The 19,072-nt window shown below is 44.8% G+C and overlaps 1 long non-coding RNA gene across 1 annotated transcript in view; it reads right to left on the bottom strand.

Annotated features, from left to right (window-relative positions):
- The window catches only part of LOC106510207, a 78,829-nt gene that overhangs the window by 56,646 nt on the left and 3,111 nt on the right, over positions 1–19,072 (bottom strand). The window contains exon 2 of the long non-coding RNA XR_002343540.1: positions 7,955–8,032. This is a non-coding gene — a long non-coding RNA (uncharacterized LOC106510207). The remainder of the gene's footprint in view (positions 1–7,954; positions 8,033–19,072) is intronic.

The raw sequence follows: 19,072 nt of genomic DNA, 5'->3' as shown, positions 1-19,072 counted from the left end.
GTGGGCGCGTGTGGAGCAGGGAAATTGGGAGGGCGGCTCCTCTCTGGAGCTTGGGGGATCAGAAAAGGGGGGGGGGGAGAACAAGGCTGGGGAGGGGCTGTCAGACCCCAGGCAGACAGATAAGGATCAGTTACTGATTGCCTGATGCGTGTGGGGGCTGAAGGGGAGGGATGAGTCAAGAATGATCAGACACAACTTAGAATAGATTTACAAGAGATCCTGCTGAATAGCATTGAGAACTATGTCCAGACACTCATGTGCAACAGAACAAAGGGTGGGGAAAAAATGTAATTGTAATGTATACATGTAAGGATAACTTGATCCCCTAGCTGTACAGTGGGAAAATAAAAAAAATAATAATTAAAAAATAAAATAAAATAAAATAAAAGAGAGACCACCATTAAAAAAAAAAAAAGAATGACTCTCCGATTTCTAGCTGAAACCTCAGGGCGAAGGATGAGGTCATTTTCTTAGAAAGAGAAAGCGGGAGGAGAAGGCTAGGGATGGAAGGAGAGGGGAAGACCACGAATTCAGTTTCCTACAAGCTGAGTTTGAGGGGCCTGGGAAACGGGCCAGTGGACACACGGCCACCAAAGGTGGGTGTGTGGTTTGTATCTCAAAGGAGAGTCTGGGCTGGAGATAGAATGGGGGGAGTTGCTGGACCACAAGAAATACAGACCTACCTCGTTTTACTGCACTTTGCTTTATTGTGCTTTGTAGATACTGCATTTTTACAAATCGAAGTTTTGTGGCAACCCTGTGTTATCAGATAATGGTTAGCATTTTTTAGCAATAAAGCATGTTGAAATTAAGGTAGGAACTTTTTCAAAGACATAATGCTACTGCACACTTAACAGACTATAGCATAAACATAACTGTTGCAGGCATCAGGCGACTAGAAGTTGCTGTGACTTTATTGTGGTAGTTGCTTCATTGTGGTGATCTGGAACGGAACCCTCAGTATCACCAAGGTATGCCCGTAAATGAAAAATGTAGGACTGACTCAGTTCGGTTCAGCTTGAAAAGGGTCTCAGATGAAGCCCTGAGAGTCTCTGAGTTTTAGTGGCCGGGAAGGGTGGCAAAGGGTACAGAAAAGTAGATGCCAGAAAGGTTTCGATTGGTGTTAATTCCAGAAAACAGACGTCAACTTAGAAATTGTAAATAGGAAGGTATAGATACAGGAAGTCGCAGGCCCACAAACCTACTGGAAAGTAGGGCATTAGTGTTCCCATCGTGGCTCAGTGGAAGCAAATCTGACTGGCATCCATGAGGACGCAGGTTCTATCCCTGGCCTTATTCAGTGGGTTAAAGATCTAGTGTTGCTGTGAGCCGTGGTATATAGGTCGAAGAAGCTTCTCAGATCTGGTGTTGCTGTGGCTGTGGCCAGCAGCTATAGCTCTGATTTGCCCCCTAGCCTGGGAACCTCCATATGTCGAGGGTACAGCCCTAAAAATACAAAAAAAAGAAGGGGGGAGGGGGAGTAGGGCGAGCAAGGAACACTGCTCTCAGATTCACTGCTATCTTTCAGAAAATTAGGAAATGGCAAGAAATTGCCAAAACTCTTGAGACAGTCACATCTATCTGCTGCATGGAGGTGATTTGCAAGAGAAGCTTGGAGGCTGCTACACACCTCCCACGTGTCTGCCATGGTTGGAGGAAACATAACCTGTTTCATTTCTGCCTTTCCAATCTCACACAGTACCTCTCACCGGCAGGACTTGAGGGCAGAACTCTCCAGGCGAAGGGATGCCAGAAGTGGCCAGACTGATAGCCCCCGTTACTCTGGGAGAACATAGAAAGGTGTGGAGTTGGATGCCAGGTGCCAAATCAAAACCAAAAACAAGCACAATAACAGGAGCAGCAACAATAACAATGATAAAAACAACACCCAGACTGGGTACCAAAGTGCAGGTCCCAGAGTTTCAAAGAGGGAACTTTCCTCCTCTGACCTTTCTAAATGGTTCCTTTTTTTTTTTTTTTTTTTTTTTTTTTTTGTCTTTTTGCTATTTCTTGGGCCGCTCCCGTGGCATATGGAGGTTCCCAGGCTAGGGGTCCAATCGGAGCTGTACCCACAGGCCTACACCAGAGCCACAGCAACGCGGGATCCCAGCCGCATCTGCAACCTACACCACAGCTCATGGCAACGCCGGATCATTAACCCACTGAGCAAGGCAGGGACCGAACCCACAACCTCATGGTTCCTAGTCAGATTCGTTAACCACTGCGCCACGACGGGAACTCCTCTAAATGGTTCCTAAGCATCCAGTCTCCTGTGCTAAACTCTCTACCACTTATGATGCCCACAGCGATTTCTATTTTCCTGACCTCTCTGACAATGGCACCTCCCTTGCAGCGCTGCCCTCTCCCCCTAAAGCATGGCTGTTACTAGCTTCCAGAAGGAGAAAGGAAGGATGAGAACATTAAATAATTTACCCAGGATTACAGAGCCAAGGGTCGCAAAGTTAACATTGTAATCCCAACCAATCTCGATCCAAAGCCCCTGTTCTGTGTATCACAGAAATTTCTTATATACAGAGGCTGGAAAACAAAGATGATGTAAGAAAGAGAAAGAAGCATAAGAGAAAAAGAAAAGCAAACGACAACAGCACTGTGAAAACAGAAAGCAGGGAAGATACTTTCTTTTCTCTCTCTCCCCACCCCAAACCCGCTCCCCGTAGCTGCTCTTCTCAGCGGTCGGGCTCACCTGGCCCTCTCCCCAAGCTCTCTCTCTCTCCCTCCCCACTCCCCTCTTGCCCTCCTGTCCTCACCTCAGGTCAGGTCCTCATCATTTCTTATCTGAACAACTGCAACTTCCCCCCTGCCTTCCAGCTATGTCCCCAACCACAGCAGCCCTCACAGGGTCACCAGAAAGAATGTTCCAAAGCAGAAAACTGACCCTTTCTCTCACCTTTCCAAAGGGTCTCATCATCTTTTATGTGAAGTTAAGATTTCTTAGCCTGGCTGGGGCTTGTCCTGACCTCCCTGGTCATTTTCCTGTCACTCATGCCTCCTGCACGTGTCCCATGGGCCAGCCACACCAGCTTCCTCGCCCGCCACACAAGTCATCATTCCTTTGACTCAGAGGGAGTCCACTGATGCTTCGACTCTACTGATGCTGTTCCTGCTGCCTGGAAGGCCCTCCCTCTCCCCTTGTTTTCTGATTCTTACTCCTCCTTCCTTCAGTACTCTGCTTGGGCCGCTTTCCTGACTTCTTGGGCTGTGTCAGTGCTTCTCCTCTCCCCACCTGTACATTTTGCTAACCTCTATTAGAGCCGCCCCCACACTGCATGGTAACTACTGGGTAGATTTTCTGTTTTTCCACCAAACTGTGAGCTCTTTAAGACAAGGAATCATCTGTGCCCCAATAGTAAATATTTCCTGTATATTCAATATCTAACTAGTGGTTGACTGAATGAATGAATGGATAATGGATGAATGGACGGATGGATGGAGCTGTTCATGAGGATTGTGCAATAGGGAGAGAGTCTCTGTTGCCATAGTAACCTGCAAATATAAATACAAATGCCCTCATGAGATGATGGTTGATTCTGTGAAAGAAATGGTACACAAAAAAGAAGCTGACCAAAGGCCAAGAGGCCAAAGAAATGGACTGAAACATAGACATATTATCCTTGGCCATCAGTTACTAACTCCAAAGTAAGAAGGGATTGGTGAAATCTCATCTTACATTTATGGACCCTGTTTATGGTAATATAAGAGTATAATGAGCTATATATATTTGTTTTGATTGCTCAGTAAATTTGTTTACAATTTTGTCCATGATGCATAAATTGAATTATTGTGAAATAATCCAATTTGTTAAAATTCTAAAGTTTAAATCCCTAACTAGACATTGAAATTAGAAACCACTGTCTCCAGATGTATCCTTTCAACCATCAAGAGGCTACAGCCTAAGCAAGAATGGACTGTTTCAGCAGCAGGTCTTGGAGTTCCTGTTGTGGCTCTGTGGTAACAAACCTGACTAGTATCCATGAGAATGTAGGTTCAATCCCTGGCCTTGCTCAGTGGGTGAAGGATCCGGTGTTGCCAAAAGGTGCAGCATAGGTTGTGGATGCGGCTTGGATTCTGCGTTGTTGTGGCTGTGGTGTAGGCTGGCAGCTGCACTTCCGATTTGACCCCTAGCCTGGGAACTTCCATATGCCATAAGTGCAGCCCTAAAAATAAAAATAGAATAAAATAAAAGAAAAGAAGGTCCTTAGGTGACTACCTGGTAATTGAAGAAGCAGGTAGAGAGGAGGTAAAAAAAAAAAAAGTTTGTATCTGAAAAATAATAATAGCAGCATTTATGGAGGGCTTTCTAGATGCCAGGCGGTGGGTTAAATCCCTTCCATTCATTATCTCACAAAAGCCTCGCATCAATCCTATGAGACTGTGTTATTATGCCATCTTACTGAGAGAGAAAGAGAGGTTCTGATGGGGCTAAGCAAATTTCCTGAAGTTGGGAGCTCCCAGGGGCAGAGCTATGATTCCCAGTCATTCTCACTCAAAACCTGTGCTTTCCACGGCTCATTTGCTCCACTCTCCTGCCGCTCTGAACTTACTCAGCCCAGGATCCCTCTAACGGGCAGCAGAGATGTCTGGCTAAGACCAAAAGCAAGCACCGTAAATGATGTACCACGTGTCGTGATTGCTTCACAGCCAAGTCACCTCCTAGGAAAGGATTTTTCTCTGGTCTGGCAACTTCAGCTCATCCCTCCCATTCGGCTCAAAGGGCCCCTCCACCAGAGGGGGCGCCCTGCCCAGTCCTCTAACACCAAGCCGACTGTCCTGCCTCTGTCCACATGTCTGTACATCTCTATAAGGAGGTTTGGCGGGTTTTTTAACCCCGTGCGGTTAGAGTCTTCCTGCCTGTCTCCGTAATGGAACCGGGAGCTTCTTGAAGAAAGGAAAGACGTCTCACTTGTCTCCCATCACCAGCATCTCTCACGGCGCTGGGTCCACACAAACCTGGCAGATGCTTCTAGAATGATTAAATGAGGGAGTTATAAAAACAATGAGGTGAGGTGGCAGCACAGTCTGAGATGAGGGAAAAAACGAGAACCAGCGTCTGCTGGCTCCTGCACACAGGATATGACCCAGACTTCCTCTGCTTGACAAGCGATGCTCCTATTTTGAATGGTCGCAGGAGCGAAAGGAAGAAACTAGAAGAGCCATGGGAAGACAGAAGCAGAGATTTTCCTGTTCCTGGGCTCCCCCTGGGCGGTGGGCTTTGCCTGGGATTGGATCAGGGCCTTCTGTCCACACAGGACACTGTGCCCCTGTGTGGGGCCGGGGGTCACCTTCTAATTGTGAACTATCTATGGATTCTGAACACAGGCCTCTATGCCAAACAGCACCCACACGCTTGCAAAATCCCAAACCAACTCAGCACACACTCAAGCTGCACGCCGGTCCACTATTTCCACATTTGCTGGCTCTCTCCGCAAACACCTTGCGGAGAGGGGACACGGGCGTTCTTGAAGCCACTGTCTTTTTAGAGCCATCCGTCATGCCCACGTGGAATGCTGGCAGTCCCCCACAGTGACAGACTCCTAAATTGTCATGACCTAATTTTGAAAGAGAAGGAGAGGCCTCCTGCAGCCCACGCCTTCTGGGTGTGCACAGGAAAAGCCCTTCTGCCAGAGGACTTGGCCCAGAGATAGCGTGCTTCGACTGTTTAATGTTACACGCAGTTTTCAGCTCACAGACTAAACTTCGGAGAGAAAAAAAGGAAGCCGAAATATCTCTGTCAGCTCTGGCCCTCAGAGCTGGAAGGAGTCTCTTTCCTACAAGACACAGAAAGAAAAGCAAACCACTCAGTCCTGGCCTTTATTTCCGCTTATATACATTGTCTCTCTCTCCCTCGCTCTCTCCTTCCCTGCCTCTCTCTCTCCTTCCCTGCCTCTCTCTCGCTCTCTCTTTCACACACAGACACACTCACACACACAGACACACACGCCACAACATGATCCCTAAGCAGAACAAGTGACACTCAGTCTCCAGGACTTTGCCACTCCCAACATCATGTTTTTTTCTTTTTTTTTCTTTGTGTGTGTGTGTGTGTGTGTGTGTGTGTGTTTATACCCATACCCGAGGCATATGGAGGTTCCCAGGCAAGGGGTCAAATTGGAGCTGTAGCTGTTGGCCTTTGCCAGAACCACAACAATGCAGGATCCAAGCCATGTCTGTAACCTACACCACAGCTCATGGCAACGCCAGTTCCCCGACACGATTCGTTTCCACTGTGCCACAACAGAAACTCCCATGTTTCTTTCTTTCTTTTTCTTTTTTTGATGGATAAAAAGGCTTTCCCCCCCATTTATAATGATTTTTATTTTTTCCATTATAGCTGGATTACTGTGTTCTGTCCATTTTCTACTGTACAGGAAGGTGACTCATTTACACATACATGTATACATTCTTTTTTCTCCCATTATCATGCTCCATCATAAGTGACCAGACATAGTTTCCAGTGCTATACAGCAGGCTCTCATTGCTGATCCATTCCAAAGGCAATAATGTGCATCTATTAATCCCAAATTCCTAATCCATCAACAGATGATTGGATTAAGAAGATGTGGTATATATACACAATGGAATACTACTCAGCCATTAAAAAGAACAAAATAATGCCATTTTCAGCAACATGGATGAAACTAGAGACTCTCATCCTGACTGAATTAAGTCAGAAAGAAAAAGACAAATACCATATGTTATCACTTATATCTGGAATCTAATATACAGCACAAATGAACCTATCTACAGAAAAGAAACTCATTGACATGGAGAACGGGCTTGTGGTCGCCAAGGGGGGGGTGGGGTGGACTGGGAATTTGAGGTTAATACCTGTTTATTTCTTATGCTTTCGCAGTACTTGCTTTTAGCCAGCAAGAAGGACAAACACATACATGAACAGCCCTATTTTGGAAGTTCTTTCCTTCCAGCTGAGGATTTTAAAAAAGAAGTTCAATCATCTAGTTATCACCTCATATAGCAATTGTTCAGGCTTTTAGGGTCTTTTCTATATTGATCAATTAAAAAATACAGTTTTCTCAGCAAAGGGTAGTGCCTGGCATTCAGTAAGTGTTCATGAATGAATGAATAAACACATGAGCACAAAGAGTCAACCATAAATATAAAGATGACAGATTTCATTAAAACTCAATAGTATTATTACCGTCCTTTATTGGCTGGAACACAGACAAGGAAGCCACCTGAACAGAATTATAATGACAGACCTGCCACAAATTTGCAGGGTTTTATGGGAAATGTTATTTGGCTCTTGCAAGTCTTGTTATAATGTGAGCAAGATATTTATCTCTTTCTTCTTCACAAGGCTATTCTAATTCATCATGTATTGGTGTGGTTTTAAATTTTCCATCTCTATTAAAACTTCCACAAGCTAAAAATCCAGCTCACAGCTCAGCAATCCTTGAGGAACCCTTTATATATTAGACACTTGTTCAAAAATTCTATTGGACTCAAATCTCTACAGGTTGCCAGGACCTCCTGGGAGTCAATAAGAAAGTCCAGCTTGGTCCAAAGACCCAGGACTCTCCCTGAAAGTCTAGAGTCTCAGAACAGACCTGTCCTTGGACCAGGAAAGCCAACACTCCACAGTCTATAAGTGCAAGGACAATTCTAAGGCACAGCTTCCATGAGACTGTCACCAACTTTGATGAGAGCTTCTGGGCATCTTGTTACCATACAGATTTGGATTTAACAGATCTAGGATGCGACCTGGGGTTCTGTTTTGCTAATTAACACCTGGGTGCTGGTGGGTTGGATGGCCACCCTGTAATAGCAAGCGTCTAGTTTTCTGGAGCCACAAGAGTGCCTGGCTTGTGTTTACCCTTTAATCGTCTGAGGATGAATGTATTCTCAGTTTCTCTATCTGTAAAATGGAAATAACAATACCATTTAATAGAATTAGTGCAAAAATTACCAAACTCACCTAAATTTGAAATCCAACTCTTCCCTCTGCTCTATGAGATTTTAGAAAAATCGCCCAACCTCGCCCATCCTGTCTCATCTGAAAAAGGAAAAAAAGATATCTAACATGCAAGTTGTTTTGAAGGTCAAGTGAAATAACCCAGTGTCCCCAATATGGGATACTTACGTGGGGTTCACATTTTAAAATATTATGAATACAGGATTTCAGAGGACATAAGTCATGAAGTTGAAATTATCAGAGGAAGTTCCTGGAGAAAGCAAGATTTTATCTGAGTCTTGGACGAATGGAAAGTTCTAGAGAGTGGGTGAGAATGTTGCCATTTTTTAGGCAAGTCAGCGCAGAGAACACAATTCTCCCCCCTCCTCACCTGATTAATTCTTACTCTCCTGTAGGTCTCGGTGTCCTTATCTCAAGGAAACCTCCCCTCCCCCAGGCCAGGTTAGTCTCTCTGCTCTACCTCATTGCTATGTGCAGTACTCACCTCCTTAATTAGGTAATTTGCCTCCTACTCTAGTCTCCACAGTTCACGATGCTGGCACCATGTCTGCCTTGCTCACAGCTGAAGCCTCCGACCTAACACTTATGCCCAAGTAATATCCATTCTCTTTCTCGCTCCCTTCCCCCGGCCCCCCCACCTTTAGAGCCACTTATGCAGCATATGGAGGTTCCCAGGCTAGGGGTCCAATCAGAGCGGCACCTGCCAGCCTACACCACAGCCACAGCAACACAGGATCCATGCCATGTCTGTGACTGACACCACAGCTCGTGGCAACGCCAGATACTTAATCCACTGAGTGAGGCCAGGGATCAAACCTGCATCCTCATGGATACTAGTTGGGTTCCTTACCACTGAGCCACAACAGGAACTCCCTAGCCATTCTCTTCACGTTGTTTGCATAACTGCATAAAAGAGAATTCAGGACACACATGATCAGCTTTTGAAATATATTTGAAAGGAGATGCAACTTCCTTCTGAAAGTTATATATAAAATAGTATAATTTCACTTCCCTTTGAGGTGCATGGAAACGAATCTAACTAGTAACCATGAGGCTGGGGTTCGATCCCTGGCCTCGCTCAGTGGGTTAAGGATCCAGCATTGCTGTGGCTGTGGTGTAGGTTGGGAGCTGTAGCTCTGATTCGCCCCTAGTCTGGGAACCGCCATATGCTGCGGGTGCAGCCCTAAAATGAAAAAAATAAAAATAAGTATAAATAAAATGGTATCATTTTCACACGTTCGAGTCAACCACAGGAATTCCTGAAGATCTGCAGCCCTTTAGACCTTGCAGGAGCTGGAAGACCATAGGCATGAATAAGTCACAGGCCTGGGGCTCTCAGAGCAGCAGGATGATTAATGGCGCATCGGCAATGGTGGGATAAGCATTGTTATCCAGTTCTGTATGAGGGGAGGGGTTCCTGGAGCACAGATAAAGCAGCAGTTTCTGGGAAGGAAGCAAGGAGAGCTGCAAGGAAGAGGACGGCTGAGCCAAATCTTGAAGGGTGAGCAGCAATTCCCTTGGGGACAATCTAGAGGGAAGAATATTTGCTTCATTCAAACAGTGCTTCTGATACCCAGCTCTGTCAATCACTATTGGTGGAAACTTAGGCAATTTATTTGACCCCTTTATGCCCCAGTCTCCTCATGTGAAAGAGGATTAACAGCAGAATGCACTTCTTTAGGTCTTTCATGAGGAGTATGTCAATTAATACGCATCAAGGGCTTACAGCCGTGCCCAGCACCTAGTAATGTACATGTTAGTTGGTGTTGCTGCTGCTGTTGTTATACTTAATTGTAGCCACAATTCCTTGCAGTTGCAGTTGCAATAGGTTTAAGTTCACCTGGGTGTCTGGGCCACACAGTTGAAAACCACTAAAAAAAAAGTAGAGACAGAGGCAGATAAATCAGCTATGAGTAGCTATTGCAGCCAGCCCGGTGACAATGCTGTCTTCCTGTAGAGCCATCGCTGCTTCGGCTGTTACACTGAGAGTGCTGGGTTAGTGGTGGTCCTTAGGAGGAGAGAGGCCTGAAATCTGTCGTGCATATTTAAGTGCGCGTGTCAATCAATCGAGAAGCCCTTCTGAGAATGGTTTCTCTCAATGGCTATTTTTTGCCTCACAATCTTTAAGGCAGGAAGATGGCTTAACACATCAAAGAAACATCACTCATTCTGGATGCATTGCTCTGAAGTAATCTCCTCTATCAATATTGCATGACACAGACTCCCTGGCATGAGATTGCAGACTGAAGGTCAGAGAGGGTGAGTCCCTGCAGACGTGGGGAGGCTCGTCTGAAACCCACGCGTGTCACGTTCGGCGGCTGTTAATAATCGAGACAAGGATGCTACATTTGAGAGCAGAGGTTTAAAGAAGAATTCTAGAGAGACATCTATTTTAGAAACGAACAAAAGCCCTGCAGTGTCTCACATTCGTTTCAGGATCCAGTTCCCCACTCCGAAGGGTGTTCCTGTTATTACCCAGTTCCTGGCTTTTCCGATTTCCACTGATTAATGGTCAGATGATTCTGAACCATAAGATAATTTTGTCACATGATAAGATGGTCTGTGATTGCTACACACTTCCTCCCTCCACCCCCAAATGTCACCAATGGGGCAGAATAACGTTGGTGAAGATCTCAAAATTTATGACAACTTCTATTTCAGCTATAGTTCTGTTTTCTAAGGTTTTGGGGTTTTAGCTTGTTGAGGTAAACGGAAGACGAGGGAGTTATCTGTCCCAGCCGTCCCCCACGCCTCATCACAAACTCCCAGGAGCAAGCCATGGCCAGTTAGCTTTCCTGGTAAACATTTAGCATAGGGCCTCATGCATACTTCTATTTTCCATTTTATTTGATGATGATTGCAACTCTTGGTTCGGATTATTTTTATACCTGTAATAGGTTCAAGTTTACCTGGGCATCTGGGCACAGCAGTTGAAAACAATTCATCTAACAAAAATGGAGTAGAGACAAGGGCGACCAGAGGCCCCTTTATTTAAAAAAAAAAAAAAAAAGCCTTTATTATATCTCAATCATAGATCTCATTATATCTATGCTTTAATTTATACCTCGTTTCATTTGCTTTTTTTTTTTTTTTTTTTTTTTTTTTTTTCCTCTGCATATGATTGCTAATGATCGACTGCAGCACCAGCTACAAAACCAGCTTCAATTTATGCTTTAATACAATAAGCCTAGAGCCATTTTTTCCAGGTCCTGCTTTATAATAGACCATCCAGTTGTAGACAATGAACCATTCCCAAAAGCAATAGTTCTCAAAATGGGACCCTGTACTAGTCACACCAGCATCACGTGGGAACTTGTTATACATGCAAATTCTCTGACCCCACCCTACTGGACCAGAAATCCTGGGGACACGATCTAGCATCGCATGTGTTAATGAGCCCTCTGAATAATTCTGGTATGTGCAGCAGCTTGAGAACCACTTCTCTAGATGTATGAAAATTATTTTTTTCTTTTTGCAGCCACACCTGTGGCATATGGCAGTTCCCAGGCTAGGGTTTTGAATCAGAGCTGCAGCTGCTGGCCTATGCCACAGCCATGGCAACACCAGACCCGAGCCGCATCTATGACCTTGGCCTCAGCTCGAGGCAACGCTGGATCCTTAACCCATTGAGTGAAGCCAGGGATTGAACCCGCATCCTCACAGAGACTACGTCTGGTCCTTAACCTACTGAGCCACAATGGGAATGCCTGAAAATTTATTTATTTATTTCCTTTTTTAAGGCCACACCTGTGGCATATGGCCAGGGGTCGAATCAGAGCTGCAGCTGCCAGCCTACGACACAGCAACACAGGATCTGAGCCGTGTCTGTGACCTACACCACAGCTCAGGGCAACACTGGATCCTTAACCCACTGAATGAGGCCAGGGATTGAACCCGAAGCCTCACAGGGACTATGACTGGTCCTTAACCCATTGAGCCACAAATTAATTAATTAATTTCCTTTTTTAGGGCAACAGCAACATGGGATCCAAACCTCGCCTGCAACCTATACCAGAGATTTCCGCAACACTGGATCCTTCACCCAGTGAGCGAGGCCAGGGATCAAACCCACAGACTCATGGATATTAGTGGGGTTCGTAACCCGCTGAGCCACAATGGAAACTCTCCTGAAGTTTTATTTTTATTTATTTTTTTGTGTGTTTTTGCTATTTCTTGGGCTGCTCCTTCGGCATATGGAGGTTCCCAGGCTAGGGGTCTAATCGGAGCTGTAGCTGCCAGCCTACGCCAGAGCCACAGTAATGCAGGATCCGAGCCGCTTCTGCAACCTACACCACAGCTCACGGCAACGCCAGATCCTTAACCCACTGAGGAAGGCCAGGGATCGAACCTGCAACCTCATGGTTCCTAGTCAGATTCGTTAACCACTGCGCCACGACGGGAACTCCTAAAGTTTTAGTTTTAAACGAGTTACACTGAATTTCAAAAGGTTAATGTCAATATACCCAGTTTGTTGAATCTTCCTCTATATGTTGGCTTATCTGCTTAAAACCGTCCAGTGGTCCCTCCTGCCTACATAATAAAATACATTTTCCTTAGCATGGTCTACAAAGACCTCTGCAAGCGGGCCTCCTATCCAGATCACATTTCCCTGCTCCAGGCCCCCTGTGCCCAGGTGAGCAGTTCGAGAGCAAAGGCTGCATCTTCTTGGTCTCTGCCCTCCCAGAACCTGACCTCATCAGATGTTTGACATGTTTCTTAAATAATTGCCCTGAGGCTAGTATCCCAGTCGCAGAAGGAAAATCCCAACATTTATATATGCTACCCTAGGACAGACACAACCAAGGTCAAGGTCAGAGTGCCTGATTAAATCCTCCTTACATGGAGCTGAACGTCTGTGTGAACGGAATTTAACAGAAGGAAAAGCAAGTGTTTCCAAAAGAGAAAACATGGGTTTGGATTTCATTTCTTGCAGTGGTTTAACCTGCAACAAATGAGTCCCTGGGTCTCCGTTTCCTCGTGTGTCGAAGGGGCTAAAATAATACCTGCTCCTTCCCCTCCCTGGTTGTCGTGATGATGTGAGTGACTGCCGGTTGTGAAAGATATGATTATCAAGTTCCAGCCACATGCGGTTTGATTTCCTTATTAAGTGTCACAACATTAACTGAAACATTAAAGCACATCGAGTAGGAAAACTTCAATCAGCCACTAAACAGGGAGCACTGGGATAAGAGGAGGAGGGCAAGGAAAAAAGCTGAAAAAGCGCTGCTTCGTCCGTAACCTTGCAGAGGTGTCTCAGCTGGGGAAACCTCCCGTGGATGTTTGTCCTACAGCCTAACCACGTTCTCGGTTGGTTTTCATTGTTTGTGTTGTTTGTTTTTTGTTTGCTACCCATCTCTCTGCCCCTGCGCATCAAAGAGCCTCCGACCTCTGATTTCTGAAGGGCTTCCATTTGTGGTTTCCCTTCCCCACCTCCCTTCTGTTCGCATTCTCCACCTCTGGGAAGGCAGGGGCAGCCTGCCAATTAGGCTTATCGTCATTCTCCCAAGAGCCTCCTGTTACACAATTATGCTGAGTTTCAGACTGCCTGCAGTCAGGTTATCAGGCTGCTTTGGACTTCTTGCTTTTTGGCAGATATAAGGCATCTGGCAGGACCAGGCAGGGTCTTTAACTCTCAGCCGGCTCTGCCAAGTACAGCTGATCCTTAAGGCAAGAGTAAAGGAATTTGAAACTGACTCTGGCCCTGGAAATTCTGTTTAAGGGATGTCAGCAGTGTATAAAATGTAGCCATTTTAAAATTAAATCGACTGCTTTTGGGGCATGCTAGGCTGTCAGCTCCTATCTTTGGAAATACTTTCAGCCTATTTTGACAGCCCTGCTCAGACTGTTAATCATAGGATGTGATGACTTTCCTACTTTTCAATGCTGAGGTTGCTTGGAGGAAAGTCTTTCTCCCCAAACACCTGCTGTACTCCGTAAGCCATCTGTACTCTAAAGAGGGTTGTAAGATCAACTATGGCTTTACTGTGGGGACAGTGAACACAGCCAGGGGCCAGGCAGCCTCGACCTCCTGCAATAAGGATGGTGAGCAAACAGCCTGAACAAAACTGAGAGAAAATGAAGCAAAAGGAGAAAACTGGAAGGGAGTGAGTAGAGTGGGAGGGAGGGGTGTGGAGGCAATTCCTGAGGCCACCATAAAAAGGGGGTATTCAGTGACCAAAGCAAGACCTCTAGGAAGGGCGCATGGGCACAGATAGAGAACACATATGGCTGTTCTCTTAAGTAAGGGGTGAATGCTGAAGAAAGGGAATAACTCGGTTTGGGGAGGTTTTTTGTTTTTGTTTTTTGTCTTTTTAGGGCTGCACCCTTGGCATATGGAGGTTCCAGGCTAGGGGGTCCAATCAGAGCTGTAGCCACCAGCCTACACCACAGCCACAGCCACACAGGAGCCGAGCCATGTCTTTGACCTACACCACAGCCCACGGCAACACTGGATCCTTAACCCACTGAGCAAGGCCAGGGATCGAACCCACATCCTCATGAATATTAGTTGGGTTCATTACCATCACAGGAACTCTGGGAATAACTTGTTAAGAGAAATTTCTAGATGGAGGGAGAGTCCAGGAAATTTGCTGACCTTTGAATATCCATGAGATAGGTTTCAACCTGGAACCAGGCAGTGGCTCAAGACCCTACAAAATGTATGCATCTTTCCTGTGAAGAAAGAGTGAAAATAGCTCCAAGTAGGTAGAGGAATAGAGAGAAATGTCTTGGAAGAGCCAGTTGGCCTAAAATAAATAATGTCAGATACTGGAGTTCCCATGTGGCTCAGCGGAAACGAACCCAACTAGCATTCATGAGGATGTGGGTTCAATCCCTGGTCTCACTCAGTGGGTTAAGGATCTGTGTTGCCATGAGCTACGGTGTAGGTCACAGACGTGGTCAGATCTGGCGTTGCTGTGGCTGTGGTGTAGGCTGGCAGCTGTAGCTCTGATTCGACCCCTAGCCTGGGAACCTCCCTATGCTGCAACTGTGGCCCTAATAATAATAATAATAAAAACAATAATAATGTCAGATACTGGAATTATACTCCTACATGTAGATTCTCGTGTGAGCTCTCTCCACCCCACCACTGTATTTACCCTTTAATCTTCTAAGGATGAATGTATTCTGTCACAGAGGACACTGATGAGTAGGGGGTCTCTAAAACATGTAAGGAGAAGCCCCTCTTTCCACTGGGTGGTGACAGAAAGATATACATAAGTACCACTTGGCCACTGGTATTCCCCAGATTCTAATAGCTAGACAAGCTAGATTCAATTCCCATGCCATTAATTGGGAAGTTTCCATGGCCTCTGCAACCTTTCTCAATTCCTGGGGGTGGGGGTCGGGAGGCCAGGAGAGAGTTGACCCCTTTGTGGTCACTTCCAGCTCCGAGCTCCCACTTCCACTGCAATGTTCACTTTAGGGATCATCGTAGATCATCTGTGCTCCCAAGTCCTTGTCATATTGACTCAGATATTGAATTTACCCCTCTTCCTTAATTTTCATCACCCCCAATCAACAAACCAACAAAATCAACAATATAAATAAAACCATCCCAGAGGTATTTGGGAGAACGGAAGACTCTGTCATAGGTTGGGACAGTGGCAGGATAGTCTCAACAGATGCGCCAATTAAAAGAAATATATACCCAAAGCTGAATCACTTTGCTGCACACCTGAACCTAACATAACATGGTAAATCAATTATACTTCAATTTAAAAAATTCCTTGATTGGCATTTTTTTTTTTTTTTGAGTTTTTAGAGCCACACCCGCAGCATATGGAGGTTCCCAGGCTAGAGGTCGAATCAGAGCTGCAGCCACCAGCCTACGCCAGAGCCATAGCAACGCAGGATCCAAGGTATGTCGGCAAAGCTGGACTCAACCCACTGAGCGAGGCCAGGGATCAAACCCGTGTCCTCATGGATACTAGTCAGGTTCGTTAACCACTGAGCCATGACAGGAACTCCCCTTGATTGGTATCTCCATTCCTAAAAGTCTCTTGGTTACTTCTCAGTCTTGGACTCCAGCCTTCAATCACATGACTTCACCCTCTTCTCTCCCACAATTCCATACTCAGAACATTCTATTCATTCGAATACAGGAAGGTCAGCTATCTCTTTGTCACTCTGGCTCTTATCAATTCATCTTATTAGAAGGCTCATCTTCTACTACAAGAAGCAAACTTAGCTGGTTTCTTTTCTTTTCTGTTTTTTTCTGGCTACACCCATCCATGGTTTCTGGAAGTTCCCAGGCCAAGGACAGAACCCGCACCATAGCAGTGACCCAAGGCACTGCAGTGATGATGCCCGATCCCTAAATCATTGCACCACAAGAGAACTCCTACAAGAAGTAAGCTTAGATCACATGATAAGCTACTCTACATTTCCAGTGAAAATGTCCTTCCAAAATGTATGGAAGAATGATTTATTTCGTGTCTCCCATGTGCCACAAGTTTAAATGCGTGATGATGTTCACATAACATCTCTAATAATGCAAAACTGGAAAACCTTAAATTCCAAGCAGAAGAGAATGGGCAAACTCATTATGAGTTTGTTATTTAGCGAGGTCGTATGTTCAGCAGGGATCACAAAATTTCACTCCCATTATAACTCTTATGTCCAAAAAACTCTCATTGATTTTTTAACCTCTAGTTCCCTGGTTTTGCTCAATTGAACTGGGGGGGGGTAACTCATTTTCCAATCTGACTTAAAGCTTAATCTGGGTTGACCATTTAAGCAGTATTCATTCTCCTCGGATAAAAGTATTAAATCTCTCCCATCGTTTCACTTCCCTTGCTTCTCTCAGGGCCTCTGGAGAAAGGGGGGCATCCTATATGTTCTTTTGGCAGCAAAAACGAGGTGCCTCCAGCACAGTGCTGGCTCCCTCCTCTGGTCTCAGGAACTTGCTCTGCTCTTGCTGACATTCCCAGAGGCAGAGGCTGTTCATTGAGCTCAATCTCACCTCTGGCCTTGGCCAAGTCCCTGTGTGCTCCTGGGCTGATTAGGCCTTGCCTCAGCTTCTGAGGGCTGAATACCCTTCAAGCAGTTGTCACAGGGCTCCACCCAGCCCCTGGCCCGCAAGCCACCTCCAGGCTTTGCTGCTGGGTTGCCTTGTTCCACCACAAGAAACCACCACGGGCTCAGTGCTTTCAACACGACGGGCTCACTGGGAATGGAGGGGTATTTCAGAAAGTACCAACTGGACCCGTTTCTGGTCCATTCTGGCACGCTTCTCTGCTTTGCAATCAGCCAGAGCTACCCTGCTACATGCATACATCTCCCCACAAGATCCCAAATATATATGGGGGTGAGGGTGCAGAGGGATCCCCCAGAGCCTCTTTGCTCCCTCCAGTTATAAAGCGCACAGTATGTATACGTATGGCTGAAGCACTTGGCCGTACAGCAGAAATGAACACTACATTGTAAATCAACTATACTTCCATACAATTCAATTTTAAAAGATTCAAATTAAAATAATTCGTTAAATAAAATGCACACAATAATACATAGGACTAAATAATAAATTAGGACCCACATTTAATTCTTTCACTTTCTTCCCTTCCCATTTCCTCTCTGCGCCCCCTTCCTCTGGGACAGAAAGTGAACTTCTATTTTGCTTCCTTCCGTCTTAAACACAGCCCTGCACCAGTAAAGCAACATGCTTCCTGCTTTGCTATTGAGCATCTTCTTCACACCACAGGAAGACTGTATAACCCGGGTCATATACGTTTGGTTGCACTGTGCAACAGGGGACATCAGCCAAAGGGATAGCAAACCCTTTCTCCTGTAACACGATCTTATTTGCATGCCAGAAACTGTCACTTGTCTTATTCCTGACATGACTCCCATGCCAAGCAGAAATCCTGGCCAAGATGGAAAGATACAGGCAAGTACTCAGGAGGACAAGGAGAAAAGAACGTTAATAATTGAAAACCGTATCTTCATTTTAGAGTAACCATTTAAAAATAGGCTGATGAAGTTTCTAACGACATAGAAAAATGCATGCATTCGAATGTTCTTGGAAAGTATGCAGGATAAAAAGTTATGAAAGAAAGAAAATCATAACTACATTAAAATGCATCAGGGGGAAAGGTTGAAAGGAAAGATCAAAAGGTTCACCGTGGTGGTCTCTGAGCAACCAAACTAGGAGTCTTCTCTATTTTCCCGATTTTTTTTTCCCGAAATGTTCATAGTGAGGATATTTGGTTATAAATTTAAAAGTTTTAGGTAAATTTGGACAAATTTTTTCCTGCAACTTACTCACTCAACCAAGATTTTTTGAACACCTGCTATATTCCAGCCATTGTTCTAAGTGCTCTGGGTTACAGAATTTTATATTCTAACAGGAAAGGGGGGAGATGATGGTGGTACCAAAATTAGACCAGTCCTGGGTTATATGAATACTGGAACATGGATAAGGGAGACTGCTGTGCAGAGTATAGTCTATTCCATAGGATACAGTACACTGTACCATGTGCTATGATGCACTATATTATAATATACACTGGCATTAAGCTACATCACATATAATACATATTGATCACATAGTATATCTCTAAATATAGATACATCAAATATATAATATATGGAGATACATAGCAGTAGCAAACTATAGACATGTAATATACAGAAAATACTATAAAGCTGTTAACTATAATTAAGCAAGGATCCAGAGAAATTTTCAAAATATAGTTACTAGAACAATGTATAGAGCATGCTGCACACATGCATGCTTGTTTAGGTGTATCTTTTTCTGGAAGAATACATAAGCTGTTCACAGTGATTGCCTAGCGGACGGGTCTCTAGGGAATTAGAGGACGGAATAGGAGGCAGATGTGCTTGGTATGTTTGAATTATTTAAGGTGTGCCTGTATAGCCTGTTTTTTTTTTTTTTAAGTTTAACATATTTTTTAAAATCTGTCCATAGGAACCATGCAGTTTGTTCCGTCTTTTTGGAACAAATATTTAAAGATCATTTTAACTATCCTATCACTCAATTCTATTTAAGTTATTCCTGTGAAAAAGTGCCAACGTTCAGAGAATGCTGTATTTAGATAACGCTAAATACCCACTTCGTCTCTCAATACAGAAAACTTTTGGACTCAAATTATCTCTGGG

The sequence above is a fragment of the Sus scrofa genome, chromosome 4 (assembly GCF_000003025.6).
Source record: "Sus scrofa isolate TJ Tabasco breed Duroc chromosome 4, Sscrofa11.1, whole genome shotgun sequence".
Taxonomy (NCBI): Eukaryota; Metazoa; Chordata; class Mammalia; order Artiodactyla; family Suidae; genus Sus; species Sus scrofa.
Note: the sequence above shows the minus strand (reverse complement) of the source record. Positions and strands in the feature narration are given on the sequence as shown.